Source organism: Macaca nemestrina, chromosome 18 (assembly GCF_043159975.1).
Source record: "Macaca nemestrina isolate mMacNem1 chromosome 18, mMacNem.hap1, whole genome shotgun sequence".
NCBI lineage: Eukaryota > Metazoa > Chordata > Mammalia > Primates > Cercopithecidae > Macaca > Macaca nemestrina.
In genome coordinates this window covers 15,617,579-15,635,361 of record NC_092142.1, presented here as the reverse complement: position 1 = coordinate 15,635,361, position 17,783 = coordinate 15,617,579, and the positions used below count along the sequence as shown (strand labels likewise).

General features: G+C 47.1%; 2 protein-coding genes across 10 annotated transcripts in view; one reads left to right on the top strand and one right to left on the bottom strand.

The window, feature by feature from the left end:
• LOC105467722 (nudE neurodevelopment protein 1) overlaps positions 1-14,648 on the bottom strand; it is an 87,482-nt gene extending 72,834 nt beyond the window's left edge. For 2 of the 5 annotated variants that reach the window (XM_071084176.1, XM_071084174.1), the window contains exon 1: positions 7,066-7,111. The gene's annotated coding sequence lies outside the window, so the exon portion shown is untranslated. Of the gene's footprint in view, positions 1-6,947; positions 6,970-7,065; positions 7,156-13,996 lie in introns of those variants that run through there. The other 3 variants (XM_071084173.1, XM_011717380.2, XM_071084177.1) reach the window with 3 other exon arrangements.
• A 173-nt stretch (positions 14,649-14,821) lies between these two features.
• MARF1 (meiosis regulator and mRNA stability factor 1) overlaps positions 14,822-17,783 on the top strand; it is a 48,230-nt gene continuing 45,268 nt past the window's right edge. For all 5 annotated transcript variants that reach the window (XM_011717389.2, XM_011717387.2, XM_071084162.1 and 2 more), the window contains exon 1: positions 14,822-14,914. The gene's annotated coding sequence lies outside the window, so the exon portion shown is untranslated. The remainder of the gene's footprint in view (positions 14,915-17,783) is intronic.

The window sequence follows — 17,783 nt, the reverse complement described above, 5'->3', positions numbered from 1 at the left end:
AGATCACCGCACTCCAGCCTTCCAGCCTAGGCGACAGAACAAGCCACTCAAAAAAATAAAAAGGGGGTAGAGTGTTAACAGCAGTTATTAACAAGGCCAGGAGCAGCATAAACCTAGGCCAATGACTCCCTGCTCAAGCCATAAGCTCTAATAAGCCCAGATCTCATGTAATATGTTGTCATCAAACCAATTCTATAGCAACAATAGCCCAGGGCCAAGGCATCTATCAATGAGCACTGTGTGGCCATTAAGACATTGGTGGCTGGGTGCAGTGGCTCACGCCTGTAACCTCAACACTTTGGGAAGCCAAGGCAGGTGATTCACCTGAGGTCAGGAGTTCGAGACCAGCCTGGCCAACATGGTGAAACCCCATCTCTACTAAAAATACAAGAAATTAGCCAGGTGGGGTGGCAGTCACCTGTAATCCCAGCTACTCGGGAGGCTGAGGCAGAAGAATCGCTTGAACCCAGGAGGCAGAGGTTGCAGTGAACCAAGATCGCGCCATTGTACCCCAACCTGGATGATAAGAGTGAAACGCTGCCTTAAAAAAAAAAAAAAAAGACATTGGTGATCCTATTGAGGGTAGTCTCAGTCCACGGCATGGAAGGTCGTCAGCATACAATAAAGTGAAGAAGTGAGGAACCAGGAACAACAAAAGCACTGACTCCTCCTGAAGTTAGGTAAAAGATGTGCAAGATTCAATGTGATCAGGCCCCTGCATAGTTTTCTACATATTTCCTACCCTACCACCTCTCATTCATTTATGTCCCAACCACACCGCCTTTTTCTCTTCCTTGAACACCCAAGCCTGGCAGGGTGCAGTGGCTCATGCCTGTAATCCCAGTACTTTGGGAGGCCACGGTGGGTAGATCATTTGAAGTCAGGAGTTCAAGACCACCCTGGCCAACATGGTGAAACCCCTTCTCTGCTAAAAATACAAAAATTAGCTGGGTGTAGTGGCACATGCCTGTAATCCCAGCTACTCGGGAGGCTGAAACAGAAGAATCTCTTGAACCCGGGAGGTAGAGGTTGCAGTGAGCCGAGATCCTGCCATCACACTCCAGCCTGGGTGACAGAGCAAGACTCCATCTCAAAAAAAGAAAAGAGTAATAATAATAATAATAATAAAAGAGCTTCTTAAAACACTTATCTTGGCCAGTAAGGTTTAAAAACTTAAGCCTCAGGAAAGAAATGAATCTGAGATGTTTAGGACGTGCGGCTATTGTGGGACAGGTTCTAATTACAACGGGCTGATGGGAGGGATCTGGTTTTGGATTTCAAGGACTGCGGAGAAACTAAGCAGAGAACTGGATTTATATCACTGCCTGCAAAATCTTTCACCCCAACCGAGAGACAAAAACCACAGGAACGGCATTTCAACCAAAAACCCTTACATTTTAAAAGCTATCCTTAAGGAAGAGAGATGCTGGAGGCAAAGAAGGAAGAAGTAACAGCTGCACTTCACTTTATCATAAAACAGCAATCTTAAAAGTATAAGATTTTTGCCTTTGTCATTTAAAAATATCAGAGAGAGGCAGGGCACGATGGCTCACGCCTATAATCCCAGCACTTTGGGAGACTGAGGTGGGCAGATTGCTTGAATCTAGGAGTTTGAAACCAGCACAAGGTGAAACTCTGTCTCTACTAAAAATACACAAATCAGCCGGGCATCACGATGCATGCCTGTAGTCCCAGCACTTTGGGAGGCCGAAGCGGGTGGATCGCCTGAGCCCAGGAGTTCGAGACCAGCCTGGGCAACATGGTGAAACCCCATCTCTACTAGAAACACAAAAATTAGCCAGGCGTGATGGAACGTGCCTATAATCCCAGCTACTTGGGTGGTTGAGGCAAGAGAATTGCTTGAACCCAGAGGCAGAGGTTGCAGTGAGCGGAGATTGCACCACTGCACTCCAGCCTGGGCAACAGAGCGAGACTCTGTCTCAAAAAATAAATAAATAAATAAATAAATAAATAAACAACATGAAAACGTCAGAAAGTTCTATTGCACTACTCTCTGCGGCAGAAAGCAGGCAAGATGACTTGCAAGGGTTCCCTTATTTTATCAGCATTAAGTACTGAATTTGCCTTCTGTTTGCTGTGTGCTAGACATTTCAAAAATTGTTTGCAAACATTATCCTCTCTAAGCTGTGCAACTGTAAGAGATGGCTAAACAGGACAACCGCTCTGTTTCTTGGAACCAGAAACACTGTAGGCCTTGGTCATCTCTAAATGTGCATGTCAGCAGCAGAGGCAAACTAGATCCAAGTTCAAGGGGTCTTTGCATTCAAGTCCAAGGCTTCCCAGGGGTTGCAAACTGACTGACTGGAGATTAGATTCACTTGTTTCATTTGGCCCACACAGTCTTTCCTTTTTTTTTTTTTTTTTTTTTTGAGTCATAATCTTACTGTGTTGCCCAGGCTGGAGTACAGTGGCATGATCTCAGCTCACTGCAACCTCCGCCTCCCAGGTTCAAGCGATTCTCCTACCTCAGCCTCCCTAGTAGCTATGATTACAGGTGCACGTCATGACACCTAGCTAATTTTTTGTATTTTTAGGAGAGACGGGGCTTCGCCATTGTTGGCCAGGCTGGTCTCAAACTCCTGACCTCAGGTGATCTGCCCGCCTAGGCCTCCCAAAGTGCTGGGATTACAGGTGTGAGCCATCGTGCCCGGCCCTCACACAGTGTTTTAAAAGGCACTGTAATAGACAGGTGTTAATACCTGGTCTCAGTATATGCAACTTTGCGCCTGCTATCTTAAAAATGGATCCCACGCCGGGCGCGGTGGCTCAAGCCTGTAATCCCAGCACTTTGTGAGGCCGAGACGGGCGGATCACGAGGTCAGGAGATCGAGACCATCCTGGCTAACACAGTGAAACCCCGTCTCTACTAAAAATACAAAAAAAAAACTTAGCCGGGCGAGGTGGCAGGCGCCTGTAGTCCTAGCTACTCAGGAGGCTGAGGCAGGAGAATGGCGTGAACCCGGGAGGCGGAGCTTGCAGTGAGCTGAGATCCGGCCACTGCACTCCAGCCTGGGTGACAGAGCGAGACTCCGTCTCAAAAAAAAAAAAAAAAAAAAAAAATGGATCCCACAGGCATTTATTTCATCTGTGTGCCACTAACCTGCATTCTTAATACACCATCACACCATCAGCTCTGCCCCAGCAGCTCTGTGGACAAATCTGATGGGAGCATGCAAGAAACAATGACAAACTAGGACCCAGTGGGACAAAAAGTATCTATTTTGCACAACTGAGATCTATGCCTCCTTCAAAAATTTGTTTCTGGCCAGGTGTGGTGGCTCACGCCTGTAATCCCAGCACTTTGGGAGGGTGAGGCAGGCAGATCACTTGAGCTCAGGAGTTCGAGACTAGCCTGGGCTACATGGTGAAACCCCATCTCTACCAAAAATACAAAAAACTAGCCGGGTGCAGTGATGCACACCTGTGGTCCCAGCTACTCAGGAGGCTGAGGTGAGAGGATCACTTGAGCCTGGGAGGCGGAGGTTGCAGTGAGCCAAGATCACCCCACGGCACTCCAGCCTGGGTGACAGAGCGAGAATCCGTCTCAAAAAAGAAAAAAAAAAGTTGTTTCCACATGCTTTTTTTTTTTTTTTGCATGTTTTACATGATTAAAGCTAAGAAAAAAGTCTGAAAATACACTTGAGACACACACCTCTGATTTTAAAACTCTGGAAAAAAAGCAAAGCAATCTCTTTCAGCTTTCCTCTGAGAGAAGAAAGCCAGCACAGCTAGTCAGGAGCAATAAACATAAAGAAACCGTCAATAATTAACTCATCACCCTTCTCCATCCCCACTCCGTATCCTTCCCAATCAAAACAAACAGAAGAGCGGAAAGGAAGGGAAAGAAGCTGCCAAATGTCCGTACATGCTCCGACAGCCAGGACGCAGGCTTTGCATTTTGCAGAAGTGACATCACTAGGGTAACATCAGTCAAGAGTCAGCAAGCCTGGCTTCTGTCTTTGTGCTTTCCAAGTTTATAATGATCAGCCTACAAAAATACTTAGGCCGACAAGGATCCATGTTCAAAGATGCACACCATCATTCACTAATGTGGAAAACTGGAAACCTCAATGTCAACAGAGGACTGAATGGAAAACGATGCAGTTGTTAAGAACTGTATGTACTAATATGGAAGAAAGCTCACGATATGTTACAAATGGGTGCCCATTTTTGTTTACTTCCCTCTCTCTGCACACAGAATAGATAAGGGTCTGGAGGATGCACCAGAATGGGGGTAAAGCAAGCCCTGTGGATATGTACCTGACACACTGCTTTAAGATACACTACATATACATCTATACAGTAAGCACAAATTGCTTTAGAGATTTTAAAAAGCTTAGGCCAGGCGCCGTGGCTCTCTCCTAACCCAGCACTTTGGGAGGCTGAGGCAGAAGGATCACTTGAGCCCAGGAGTTCGAGACCAGCCTGGGCAACATAGTGAGACCCCTATCTCTACAAAAAATTTTAAAAATTAGCCAGGTATGGTGGCATGTACCTTTAGTCCCAAATACTTGGGAGGCTCAGGCAAGAGGATTGCTTGAGCCTGAGAGGTCGAGACTGCAGTGAGCTGTGATTGCATCACTGTGCTCCAGCTTGGGCAACAGAGTGAGACCCTGTCTCAAAAAACAAACAAACAAAAACTTGGACAAAAAATAAAATAGCTATTGTTCCAGGATAATTTTATTCTACTGAACCACGTTCCAGGGAAAGAATTTTTCCTACTGTGGTTTTGCCTCCTCCATCCCTTTTCAAACATTTCTTGAACACATACTAAGTGCTGGGCACTGCTTAAGGGGGCAGACGAAAAGCACCTACATCCATTGCACGAGGTACACACATAGTACTAGCCGCAGGCACAAACTTTCTGTACACAGGCATGCTCATGTTAGGAAATTACCTTGTGAGGAAAAGGAGTGTCATTTCTCAGTTCACACATTCTAAGGCAAAAGAACACACTTTGGGCTGGGTGCAGTGGCTCATGCCTCTAAGTAATCTCAGCACTGTGGGAGGCCCAGACAGAAGGACTGCTTGAGCCCAGGAATTTGAGACCAGCCTGGGCAACAAAGCAAGATTCTGCCTCTACATAAAAAAAAAAAGAATAATGATAGGGTCGGGTGCAGTGGCTCATGCCTGTAATCCCAGCACTTTGGGAGGCCGAGGCGGGCAGATCATGAGGTCAGAAGTACAAGACCAGCCTGGCCAAAATGGTGAAATTCCATCTCTACTAAAAATTAGCCGGGCATGGTGGCACACACCTGTAATCCCAGCTATTCAGGAGGGTGAGGCAGAAGAATCACTTGAACCCGGGAGGCTGAGATTGCCGGGAGGCTGAGGTTGCAGTGAGCCGAGATCGCGCCACTGCACTCCACCCTGGGCAACAGAGCAAGACTCCGTCTCTAAATAAATAAATAAATAAAATAAAAGAACACACTTTGGAAACAAAAATAACATCCAACAGAATAAGTCAAGTTAATAAACTGTTATCCAACATGGGATAAAATATATGAATCAAAGGCCCCTGAGACTTCAGCGGCACAGATCATCTGCATTTAATCCTACACAAAACACACACTAAGAGGAAAGGCTCAAAATGGGTTGTAGGCTGGGAACGGTGGCTCACGCCTGTAATCCCAGCACTTTGGGAGGCTAAGGCGGGCAGATCACGAGGTCAGGAAATCGAGACCATCCTGGCTAACATGGTGAAACCCCATCTCTACTGAAAAATAGAAAAAATTAGCCGGGTGTGGTGGCACGCACCTGTAGCCCCAGCTACTCCAGAGGCTGAGGCAGGAGAATCGCTTGAACCCGGAAAACGGAGGTTGCAGTGAGCCAAGATAAAAAAGCCACTGCACTCCAACCTGGGCGACAGAGTGAGACACTGTCTCAAAAAAAAAAAAAAAAAAAAAAGGGAGGGGGTTGTATACCAATGAGGTGATGGAGGCTGGGGTGGTCGGGTAACAAGAGGCTTCGGGAATAGCTGGAATCTAATTAATCTTCAAAACACCCGACCCATGCCCTAAAATACCATCCTGTTCTAGAATACACTATAACAAAACTAAAAATGATGAACCTGCCCAGGTCGTGCTGCAAAGGCCTTTTCTTTAAAACGTTAAAAGGGGCCTCGGGCTCAAAGTAGAAATTAAGAGACATAACCTGGTACTAACCACGGACAAAGCCATCAAGGAAGCTCAGGCCCTCAGGAGGCAGAAAGCCTGAGATGGCTCGGAAAAGATAAAGTCGCCTCCCCAAAAGCGATGTCAAGGTGACAGCGGGGTTTCCCAGGACCTCAGAGAGGCAGGTGAGCCCAGCCATCACTCAAGCTGCGGAATAAGCATTTTCGTCCTTTACCCAATCCGTCCCCAATGTGCTGTCAGAAGAAACCCGAACCGTCCTGCGGCAGAGACTGGAGCAAAGCGAGAGGAGACTGCCCCAAACATGTTCCCGGAGGGAGGGAGCGGGGGGAGGTTTTTGGAAAGAGGCCTGCAGGGGCGGGACAGTGGGTGTGAAGGCAGGGGTAGCGCTGCAATCGGGGGGTCTAGGGTCGCAGGGAAGGGGGTGGCAGGATGGAGGGGTAGGAGAGAGAAAGAGAAAAGAGACGAGGGGCATCTAGGAAAGGAGTATGGGGAGGGAGGAAGAGGAGAAAGAGGATGGAGCCTGGCAGCGGGGGTTTGGGGAAGGGCAAGGCTGAACCACCCAGGAAGTCCCGGAAGGAGGAGAGGGCAACCGGGTGGAAGAGAGACCAGCGCAGAAAGAGAAACAAAGTTGCCAAGGGCGAGGGGCGGGCGCGAGGGACGCACGGGTGGCAAGGCACTCAGTGCCTAACTTTTTAGGACCGGAGGCTCCAGGGAGGCGGGATTTTGGAGCCCGGGGACCGGGGGAGTCCAGGCGGCCGGGAAGCGACCCGCAAGCCAGGGGCGTGGGGGTACCTGCCAGGCGGTGGCCCGGGATTCCGGGGTCCTGGGGCGGGGCAGAGGAGCCTTCCCAGTTGCGGAGGAGGTCCCGGGCAGCCACCCCGACCCCAGCCCGGCGCAGCCCCGCACTTACCGGTGCAGGCGCGGCGAAGACAAGGCGGCGGCGGCTGCGGCTGTGAGGGGCGGTGCGGCCCCGGCTCTCCGGACCCCGCCCCCGCCCCCGCCCCCGCCCCCGCCCCGGAGCCCGCAGCCGGCGCCGCCCATTGGCTGCTGCTCCACGGTACCGCGTCCGCCTTGGCCAATCAGCGCAGAGCAGCGTCGTTTGGAAACTTTTTTCCCAGGCCGGGTGCGGCGGGGCCACGCGGCGGAGGCTCCTGGCCGGAGGGGGGCTTGGGAGGCGCCGGCTGCCGGGCGCTGGGCTGGGGCGGGCGGGCCTTGGAGATGCTGCAGGACGCTGCCTGGACACCCGGGAAATGGGTTTGGGCTTGCGGGCCGCGCATTTCAGGAAAATAAGCCGGCCTCTTCTTCACTCCGATTGCATTTTCCCGTTTTTGCACTTTCCCCAAATCAGAAGGAAAGACAAAGATTCAGGCCCACTGGAGCTAGCGGTGCCCCGTGCCCTTCCTACTCTTTTACATCCAAAGTGAATCTTCAGCATCATTATCTTCTCCAGAGGCAAGAGAACTTAGTGCACAAGAATTTGGTCATAAGCTTGGCTTTGAGTCCTAGCTCTGCCCCTTACTAACTGTGTGATCTTGGGAAAGTTGTTTGGCCTCTACGATTCCGTTTCCTCGCCTCTATGACTCCGTTTCCTCATCTATAAAACGCCATTATGGGTCTGGCGCGGTGGTCACGCCTGTAACCCCAGCACTTTGGGAGGCCAAGGCAGGTGGATCAAGAGGGCAGGAGTTCAAGACCACCCTGGCCGACATGGTGAAACCCCGTCTCTACTAAAGATACAAAAAATTAGCTTGATGTGGTGGCGCGCGCCTGTAATCCCAGCTACTCAGGAGGCTGAGGCAGGAGAATCGCGGGAACCCGGGAGGTGGAGGTTGCAGTGAGCCGAGATCACACCACTGCACTCTAGCCTAGGCTACAGGGCAAGACTCCGTCTTAAAGAACAAACAAACAAAAGACAAAAAAACGACATTATGCAGAGGACTAAATGAGTTAACAGCATTTGTAAAAACGTTTACAACAGAAATTTTAACATAGTAAGTACAATATATGTATTTGTTAAATAATCTTGATTTTATTTATTTATTTATTTTGAGATGAAGTCTCCCTCTGTCTCCCAGGCTGGAGTGCAGTGGCCTGATCTCCACTCACTGCAACCTCCGCCTTCTGAGTTCAATTAATTCTCCTGCTTCAGCCTCCCGAGTAGCTGGGATTACAGGCCCACATCACCACACCTGGCTAATTTTTGTATTTTCAGTAGAGGCGGGGTTTCACCATGTTGGCCAGGCTGGTCTCAAATCCCTGACCTCAGGTGATCCACTCACCTTGGCCTCCCAAAGTGCTGGGTACAGGCATGAGCCACCGCACCCTGCCTGATGATCATGATTTTTAAATGTGTGTGTGTGCCAGGCACAATTCTCACAGCAACCCTAACTGTTTACTAACAAATTTAAAAAGAATTTTTTTTCTTTTTTTTTGAGACGGAGTTTCCCCTCTCGTTGCCCAGGCTGGAGTGCAATGGCGTGATCTCGGCTCACTGCAATGTCCGCCTCCCAGGTTCAAACGATTCTCTTGCCTCAGTCTCCCTAGTAGCTGGGATTACAGGCGCCCACCACCACGCCCAGCTAATTTTTTGTATTTTTAGTAGAGACACAGTTTCACTATGTTGGCCAGGCTGGTCTCGAACTCCTGACCTCAGTTGATACACCTGCCTCAGCCTCCCAAAGTGCTGGGATTGCAGGCGTGTGCCACCATGCTTGGCTGGAATTTTTTTTAACTTTTCTTCCAAAACATCTTGTCATAACATGTTCATTAACAAACATGGAGCATTCTGGTTAGTGGGTACAAAAATAGAGTTAGAATGAATAAGATGTAGTATATGGAAGCACAAGAGGGCTACAGTCCACAACAATGTATTGTACATTTTTAAATAACTAAAGGAGTATAAGTGGAGTGCTTGTAACACAAAGAATAAATGCTTGAGGTGATGGACACCCATTTACCCTGATGTGATTATGATGCATTGTATGCCTGTATCAAAATATCTCATGTACTCCATAAATATAAACACCTACTGTGTGCTCATACAAACTAAAAATATGTATATTATTATCCAGCTTTTTTTTTTTTTTTTTTTTTTTGAGACAGTCTCACCCTGTGACATAGGCTGGAGTGCAGTGGCACAATCTGCTCACTGCATCCTGGACCTCCCAAGTAGCTGGGACCACAGGTGTGCACCACCACACCCAGCTAAGTTTTACGTTTTTGGTTTTTTTTTTTTTTTGTAGGGACGTGGATCTCACTATGTTGCCCAGACTGGTCTCGAACTCCTGGGCTCAAGGGATCCTCCTGCCTCAGTCTCCCTCCCAAAGTGCTGGGATTTGGCCGGGCGCGGTGGCTCAAGCCTGTAATCCCAGCACTTTGGGAGGCCGAGGCGGGCGGATCACAAGGTCAGGAGATCGAGACCATCCTGGCTAACACGGTGAAACCCTGTCTCTACTAAAAAATACAAAAAACTAGCCGGGCGAGGTAGTCCCAGCTACTCGGGAGGCTGAGGCAGGAGAATGGCGTGAACCCGGGAGGCGGAGGCTGCAGTGAGCTGAGATCCGGCCACTGCACTCCAGCCTGGGTGACAGAGCAAGACTCCGTCTCAAAAAAAAAAAAAAAAAAAAAAGTGCTGGGATTATAGGCTGAACCACAGCACCTGGCATTATGAGCATTCTTCTGTACAATGCACCCTTACAGCACAGTGAACACGTCAGACAAGGTACCTGGCCTCAAAGGGCTTATATTGTTAACAGAGAAACACACTAAATCCATAAGCAGAAAAAGTAACATTTCAGATCTTGATAAGTGCTATGACTAAGGCAAGCTCATTTGATAGAAAAGGGCTGGGAGGGGTCACTTCAGATACTATGGTCAGGGAAGGCCACTATAGAGAGGCAACCATGCAATTGAACCACAGATGATGCACCATAGGAAAGCATTTTATTGTATCCATGTTAAAGATGAGGAAATAAAGGTGCAGGAAGTTAATTGAGTTGCCTGAGGTCTTACAACTAGTAATTAACAAATCAGGCTTCAGAGCTGGCTCTGACTCCTAAACCCTCCTTCTGTAGCACTATGCTGGAGGCAAAGAGATCTTAGCCATTACAGGGTCTCCCACCCCACTCCTGCCTTCCTGCTGTCCTTAGAATAGCCTTTCTCAAATTCTACTTTGGACTCCTTGCTAATTCCTAAAAACTGCTTAGAGGCAAAAAGGGGAACCCCACCACCTATCAACAGGCTTAAGGAAAGTACCAAATGTCTTTCAGGAAACTTCCCAAACATAAATGAATCATTTACATCCTGCTTCACACTTTACTACCTCTGATGCCTTGCCCCTTGGAATTTTATTTTATTTTATTTTGAAACAGAGTCTCACTCTGTTGCCCAGGCTGGAGTGCAGTGCTGCAATCTAGGCTCACTGCAACCTCCGCCTCCTGGGTTCAAGAAGATTCTCCCGCCTCAGCCTCTCAAGTAGCTGGGATTACAGGTGTTCACCACCATGCCCAACTAATTTTTCTATTTTAGTAGAGACGGTGTTTCACCATGTTGGCCAGGCTGGTTTCGAACTCCTGACCTCAAGTGCTCCAGCTGCCTCAGCCTCCCAAAGTGCTGGGATTACAGGCGTGAACCACCGCACCAAGCCTCCCCTTAGGAATTTTATTATTTACTTATTTACTGAGATGGAGTCTCACTCTGTCACCCAGGCTAGAGTGCAGTGGTGCGATCTCTGCTCATTGTAACCCCCACCTCCTGGTTCAAGTGATTCTCCTGCCTCAGCCTCCCAAGTAGCTGGAATTATTCCCCCCTTGGATTTTTTTGTTTTATTTTGTTTTGACAGAGTCTCACTCTGTCACACAGACTGGAGTGCAGTGGCGCGATCTCAGCTCACCGCAACCCCTTCCTCCTGGGTTCAAGCGATTCTCCTGCCTCAGATTCCTGAGTAGCTGGGATTACAGATGTGTACCAGCATGCCCAGCTAATTTTGTAGTTTTAGTAGAGACAGGGTTTCACCATGTTGGCCAGGCTGGCCTCAAACTCCTGACCTCAACTGATCTACTCGCCTCAGCTCTCCCAAAGTGCTGGGATTACAGGCGTGAGCCACTGCGCCTGGACCCCCTTGGAATTTTATTTGGCCCTAACCATTCTGTGAGGTTTCTGGACAGGAACTAATCACCTCACCTTACAGAGAAATTGAAGCACAAACTGATGAGGTACTGGTGTTGCCTAAATGGCTTTGATCAAGGCATTTAAACTAGTTGGTTCTCAATTTCCCAAATTTTCCATAAAGAAAAAAGAGAGGGCATTGAAATGATAATCATTAAAGTCTTATTTGGGAAAAACATTTAGGGAAATAGGTTTGTCATTGGGTAAAACCTTTAAAATGAAAGGAGCCGGGCGCGGTGGCTCAAGCCTGTAATCCCAGCACTTTGGGAGGCCGAGACGGGCGGATCACGAGGTCAGGAGATCGAGACCATCCTGGCTAACACGGTGAAACCCCGTCTCTACTAAAAAATACAAAAAAAAAAAACTAGCCGGGCGAGGTGGCGGGCGCCTGTAGTCCCGGCTACTCGGGAGGCTGAGGCAGGAGAATGGCGGGAACCCGGGAGGCGGATCTTGCAGTGAGCTGAGATCCGGCCACAGCACTCCAGCCTGGGTGACAGAGCGAGACTCCGTCTCAAAAAAAAAAAAAAAAAAAAAAAAAAAAAATGAAAGGAAATTTTTGGTGTACTTTAAAATGTTTCTCTTGTTCTTTTTAAATTCAATTTGTTTTCCTTGTAGCTTTGGAATATGGCTGAGCAGATAACTCAATTTAACTTCCTTAGGTACTTCCATGATCATTTACTAATTCAAACCACTGAACCTAACACAGGCAGAAGATTGGTTTCTGGGGAGAAACTCCTTTAATAACAGCTTGGTTAGTTGAAAAGCTGAATTGCATGTAAAGTAGCTACTTAAATAGCACACAAAAAAGTCTTTCGGTTTTAATAAATGTGAAGATTATAATTTGGACAGGGGAAAAACTGAAAGTTACTTGTACTCTCTAAAGTTTTCCCAGCAAAGAAATAGGATTACAATTAATAGAGGGTATATACTTAAAACGTATCTTAAGAGAAAATTTATGTATTTTGATTCATAATTGTCTCCTTTCAAGGGCTACTATTCTTTGCTTAGGCTCATAGTCTTTAGAAAGCAGCAATAAAATTACATTTCTTTTAAAAGGATTTGTAATTCAGACTTTTATTCAGAATTCCACTTAATACGACTGTTTTGTTTAAAAAATTTTTTTAAATAGACACAAGTGTCACGCCATGTTCCTCAGGCTGGTTTTAAACACCGAGCCTCAAGGGATCCTCCTGTCTCAGCCTCCCAAAGTGCTGGGATTATGGGCATGAGTCACCATGCCCTGGGCATTTTTAATCACTACATTTATGCGTTGTGAGTAGTTACAGCTCTGGACTCAAAAGAATGCCAAGCTAAGTCAAACAAAATGTGTCTGCTTGGTAAAAAGGAATCTAAAAGAAAAATATACATATAAAGAAAATGTGGTCAGGCTCGTTGGCTCAGCCCTGCAATCCTAAAGAGGCCGAGGAAGGAGGATCACTTGAGGCTAGGAGTTCGAGACCAGCCTGGCCAACATGGCAATATCCCGTCTCTGCTAAAAACACAAAAATTAGCCGGGCATGGTGGTGGGCGCCTGTAATCCTAGCTAGTCGGGAGGCTGAGGCATGAGAATCGGTTGAACCCGGCAGGCGGAGGCTGCAGTAAGCCAAGATCCTACCACTGCACTCCAGCCTGGGCAGTGAAGCAAGACTATGTCTCCAAAAAAAAAAAAAACTAAAAAGGAAATGTGTCTGCATTCTTTTATGTTTTCTGGCTAAAAACTATTTTTTTTTAAAAAAAATTAGAAACCCACGATTACCTTGTTTCTTTTTTAAGATTTTTAGTTAATACGGCTTGTGTTGAGACATGCTCAACTGAAATAAAATGGGGGCGAAAACACCTGTGAAGAGTAGCATATTTGCTTGGTACTCTGAAAAAAACCAAAACGCTAGAAACAGGTTTTTCATCTAATCTCCACTTGGAAAATACTACCTATACACAGACACAATGCAGATTTTTTTCTTTTTCTTTCTTTTCTAAATAGCGATGGAGTTTCACTGTTTCCCAGTCTAGTCTCAAATTTATAGGCTCAACAGATCCTCCCTCCGTAGCCTCTCAAAGTATTGGGATTACAGGCCTGAGCCACTGCGCCCAGCCCACAGTCAAGATTTAGTCAGCAGTAATAAATACCTACGCAGGGAGAGGATGTGTGCTTGTCATCTGCGTTCTGGAAAATTAAATAAAGACACCAAGGATTCTTCAGTTACATGTCTGATCTTGCCCTCCACAATACCCATCTACAAGAATGTTTACAGGGACGCGTTAATCCCCACGTAATGGGGGTTGCCTATTGAAATAACCTCCCAGTGAGGATTTTTTGGGGGGAAAATGTTCTTGTTTGGCAATTTCGACTTAATGATTCTTTTGCAAAGTCAACTTGTTTCTGGGCAAACTTTAAAAATAAACTTCTAAGGTAGCATTCAGCTAGCAGTTAGCACATCCTAAATTGTGTCTAGATTTAATTTACACAATATGTGCTTTGTTTTTCTCCTAATTTGCAACAGAAAATAGTAAGCAGCTGGTAGTTTCAGAAATCACCCTTTTGCTGAGTCTTAAAATTTTTTCATTCCAGGGAAACGTGAAGATTGTGGGACGCTATTTAAAAAAAAAAAAAAAAAAAAAAAGCAAACCACACGGCGTATCTGGCCACCTAAGACATAAAAGTATTTGAAACTAACCATAAGGTCTCCTTTCTGCTCGCCCAACCTGTCACTGGAAACGCAGTATTCATTTGTAACCAGCTTTGGAGCAGGGCTTTTACAGATAACGTTTTCTTGCCAAAGTCCCCCAAAATCTCTTGATTCTTGGTGGCAACGTCCAGTTGAGTCTTTGCATACCCTTTATTTTTGCCAGTTAGGTAGCAACTTTGCGAGAACCCCGGGGGACCTCGCAGGAAGCCGGGTTGGCAGTTATTTTTTTTCTTCACTTGCCACTAGGTTGCACTAGATTTAGGATGCTGGGGAATATGCGCCATTTAATTTTTAAAAATAAAGTAGGACCATCACGTGACGAGACCTGAGCGAGGGGGTAAAAAAAAAAGCAGAAACGATCGGGTTTTTCATTGAAATTCCGTTCAAACCGCCTTCCCTCCAAAGCCTGAAAAGAGCCGAATTCTATTAAATCCTGGTTGGCAGGTTTTTTCCTCGGATCCACGTCACGAGCTCTCTCATTCTCCGCTTCAAGGTTCCTTTCGACTCCACAACGTGAAGCCAGGGGGAAGGCCTCCTTAAACTGGGGGTTTTCGCCAAAAAAGCCAGGGTCACCCCCCGGGAAAGTCCCTATTTAGGGGTTTATCGGGAGGGGACTGAGCCTGACGAGGCTGCAGGGCCGCGAGGCCCCGCCCCCCCCGGGGTTCCCAGCATGCCCCGCGCGGACAGGACGCGGCGGAGGAGGCGGGGCGAGGAGGGGGCGGGGCGAAGGGGAGAGAAGGGCGTCGGTTTTGCGACAGGGGCGGTGCGGTGCGGAAGCGGAAGTGGAGGGTGCGCTTGGCGGCGGCGGCGGGAGCTGCGGAGTCGGGAATCAAAACAAAGGGCCTGGGGGGGCGGGGGGAAGGCGGCGGGGCCGGAATGTGAGCGGAGGTGGAGCCGGCGGCAGAGGTGAGTTTGCAGACAGCGCTGCGACCAGACCCCAGCAGGCTCTGTTCCGGGGCCAGCGGGGCGGGACGGAGGACAGTACCCCCTCTTTCCCCTGGTGGGATGGTGGTGGAGGGGGCAGGTTGGCTAACTGGGACGCGCCAGTCGGCCCCCCCAAGAAAGAGTTGGCTTGTCTCCCTTTCGGGTCCATTCACTGCTGTCACTGTTGGCGCCGCTGTTCCCCTTCGAGGGTATTTGGCTCCCCGCCCGCCCCTGTCTGTCTGACCCCCAGAGGGGCCCTCCAGGAGTGAAGTGCACAGCTGGAAGGTTAAGAGAGAAGGAAAGGGGCGGGTGTTTTTGCAACACCCTCCCCCCTCCCCGGCCGTTTTGCATTCTCCTCGGCCTTTTAGCAAGCCGTAGGGTGTAGTCTCAGGGTTGACAGATAGTGTTTAGGGCTTCAGCCACTCTCACTAGTAGTTGTAACGCGACCTCTTGATACACCTTTTAGAGTTTCTCAAGCACCTTTACGGTAATACCAAGAGTTGTCCAATTGCATTTGTATCTTTTGGACTTCTCTGAGCGGTAAATCTCTGAGCGGTAAATATTCTTCTGTTTTGCAAATCGGTGTATTGAAACCTAAACTGTCTTCCTAGATATTTATTAAGCTTTATTCGTTCAACAGTTTTTTATTGAAATGTGCCAGGCATTGTACTAAGGGCAGGAGACGGAATAGTGAATAAGGAAACATAGTCTCTGCTGTCATGGAGTTTATATTCTAAATGGGGAGAAAGATAATAAAATAAGCTAAAAAGGCCACTTTAAACACAGAGCTATGGGGGAGAAAACGGTAATGGGATGGAGTGGTGTGGGGTCAAGGACTAGATTGGGTGCTGAAGAAACACCGTTTGCTAAATGTTCCCTGTGATTATCCAAACAACGGCCTTGTAAGGTGGTTTCTATTATTGTCACACCCATTTTAGAGATGGGATCTGAGGTTCAGAGAGATTGTGAGTTGTCCAAAGCTGCACCACGGTAGAATTGGAGACCAAAATGCAGACAGTCGACAGAGTCAACCGAATTGCTCAAAAGAGTTGGAGAGAGTGACAGAAAGGAGACCGTCACTCAAGTCAAACAGAACCTGCTTTTGGCTATCTAAGTTGCTTCGTGGGTAATATTTGGGAAATTTTCAGGGTGCAGGCACCTGAAAGTTTTTACTTTTAATCGCTTGTATTGTGCAGTATTGAAGGCACCTTGGTGTAGTGGAAAAGGGTGAACAAACCTAATTTTGTGTCAGGCTCGCTACAAAACTTCATTAAGTTTGTGTTTCCCCCTCTGCAAAAATGTAGCTGATTTCTCCCCTGTCTACCTCAGAATTATTGCGAAAATTATGTAAGTGTTTCCCACCGTCTGGGTTTTTTTCATTATATTCCTTGTGCCAAGCACAGACCTGCTGCATAGTAGATACTAAGTAAATATTTGCTGAATGAAGACATAAGTAATGTTAAATGAAAATACCTTGTAAACTAGATTATACTGTAAATGTCAGCTCACTTTCAGGATTTGGCTTTGAAGAAGTTTGAGAAAATGTTTAAGTTGTGTACACCTTGAATATCACAGATGCTTAGGATTTTGAGGGGAGCTTTTTGGGGGACATAAAACCTGTATCTAATAGGAAAAGCAAGAGTCGTAATTTACTATCAGTGGTAGCAGTTAAATCCATCCCTGTCTCCAAATTAACCACTCCCAATAGTGTGTAGTGGGTAAATGGTGTGCTTTATTAATTAAATTCTTCATTCATCTAATGTTTACCTTGGATTTACAGAATAGAGGGCATTTTGGTTGGCACAAGAGATGTAGTGGTGAAAATAGACAGTGGGGTTCATGTATCTAATTTTTTTTTTCTGTGTAATGCAGTGGCAGGGGAGAAATTAGCCATATTTTACATAGGAGGAAACAGAAACTTCAAAACGAAAATTTTTTTAGAGATAGAATCTCACTCTGTTGCCCACGCTGAAGGGCAGTGGCCCAATCATAGTTCACTGCAGCCTCAAATTCTTGGGCTCAAGAGATCCTCCCACCTCAGTCTCTCCAGTAGCTGGGACTAGGTGCACGCTGCCACACCATGCTAATTTTTTAAACTTTATTTTATTTTAGAGCTGTGATCTTGCTGTGTTGCCCAGGCTGACAAAAGAGCCACATAGTAAATAGAGGCTTTGTGGGCCATACAGTCTCTTTACAGAGACTCTCTTGGCAGCTCTGCAGTTGGAATGCAAAAGCAGCCATAGGCAGTATTTAAATGAATGAGTGTGTCTGTGTCCCAGTAAAACTTTATTTATGGACACTGAAATTTGAATTCATGTAATTTTGTTTGTTTTTGAGATAGGGTCTCACTCTGTCGCCCAGGCTGCAGTGCAGTGGCACAATCACAGCTCACTGCAGCCTCGACCTCCTGGGCTCAAGCGATCCTCACACCTCAGCCTCCCAAGTAGCTGGGACTACAGGCTTGTACCACCATGCTCAGCTAATTTTTTGTATTTTTTGTAGAGATGGGGTTTTGCTGTGTCGCCCAGGCTGGTCGGGAACTCCTGGGTTCAAGTGATCCACCCACCTTGGCCTCCCAAAGTGCTGGGTTTATAGGCCTGAGCCACGCTAGGGTGGCTCGCTTGCATTTATTGTTAAGACCTGTAAGAGTGTTGTTGCCCTGGCATAGATATGACACATCTGCGACTTGAGATTTTTCTATCAGTTAGATTTTCAGTGATATACCAGATTGCACTTTCATCCTTAGTAAACTAAGAAATTGGTTCAATTTGTTCTGTAGCAAATCAGATTCAAAGTCCACAGAGGCCACTTAGTTTGGACCTTCCATGCTCAGATCAAAGAAACAGTGCAA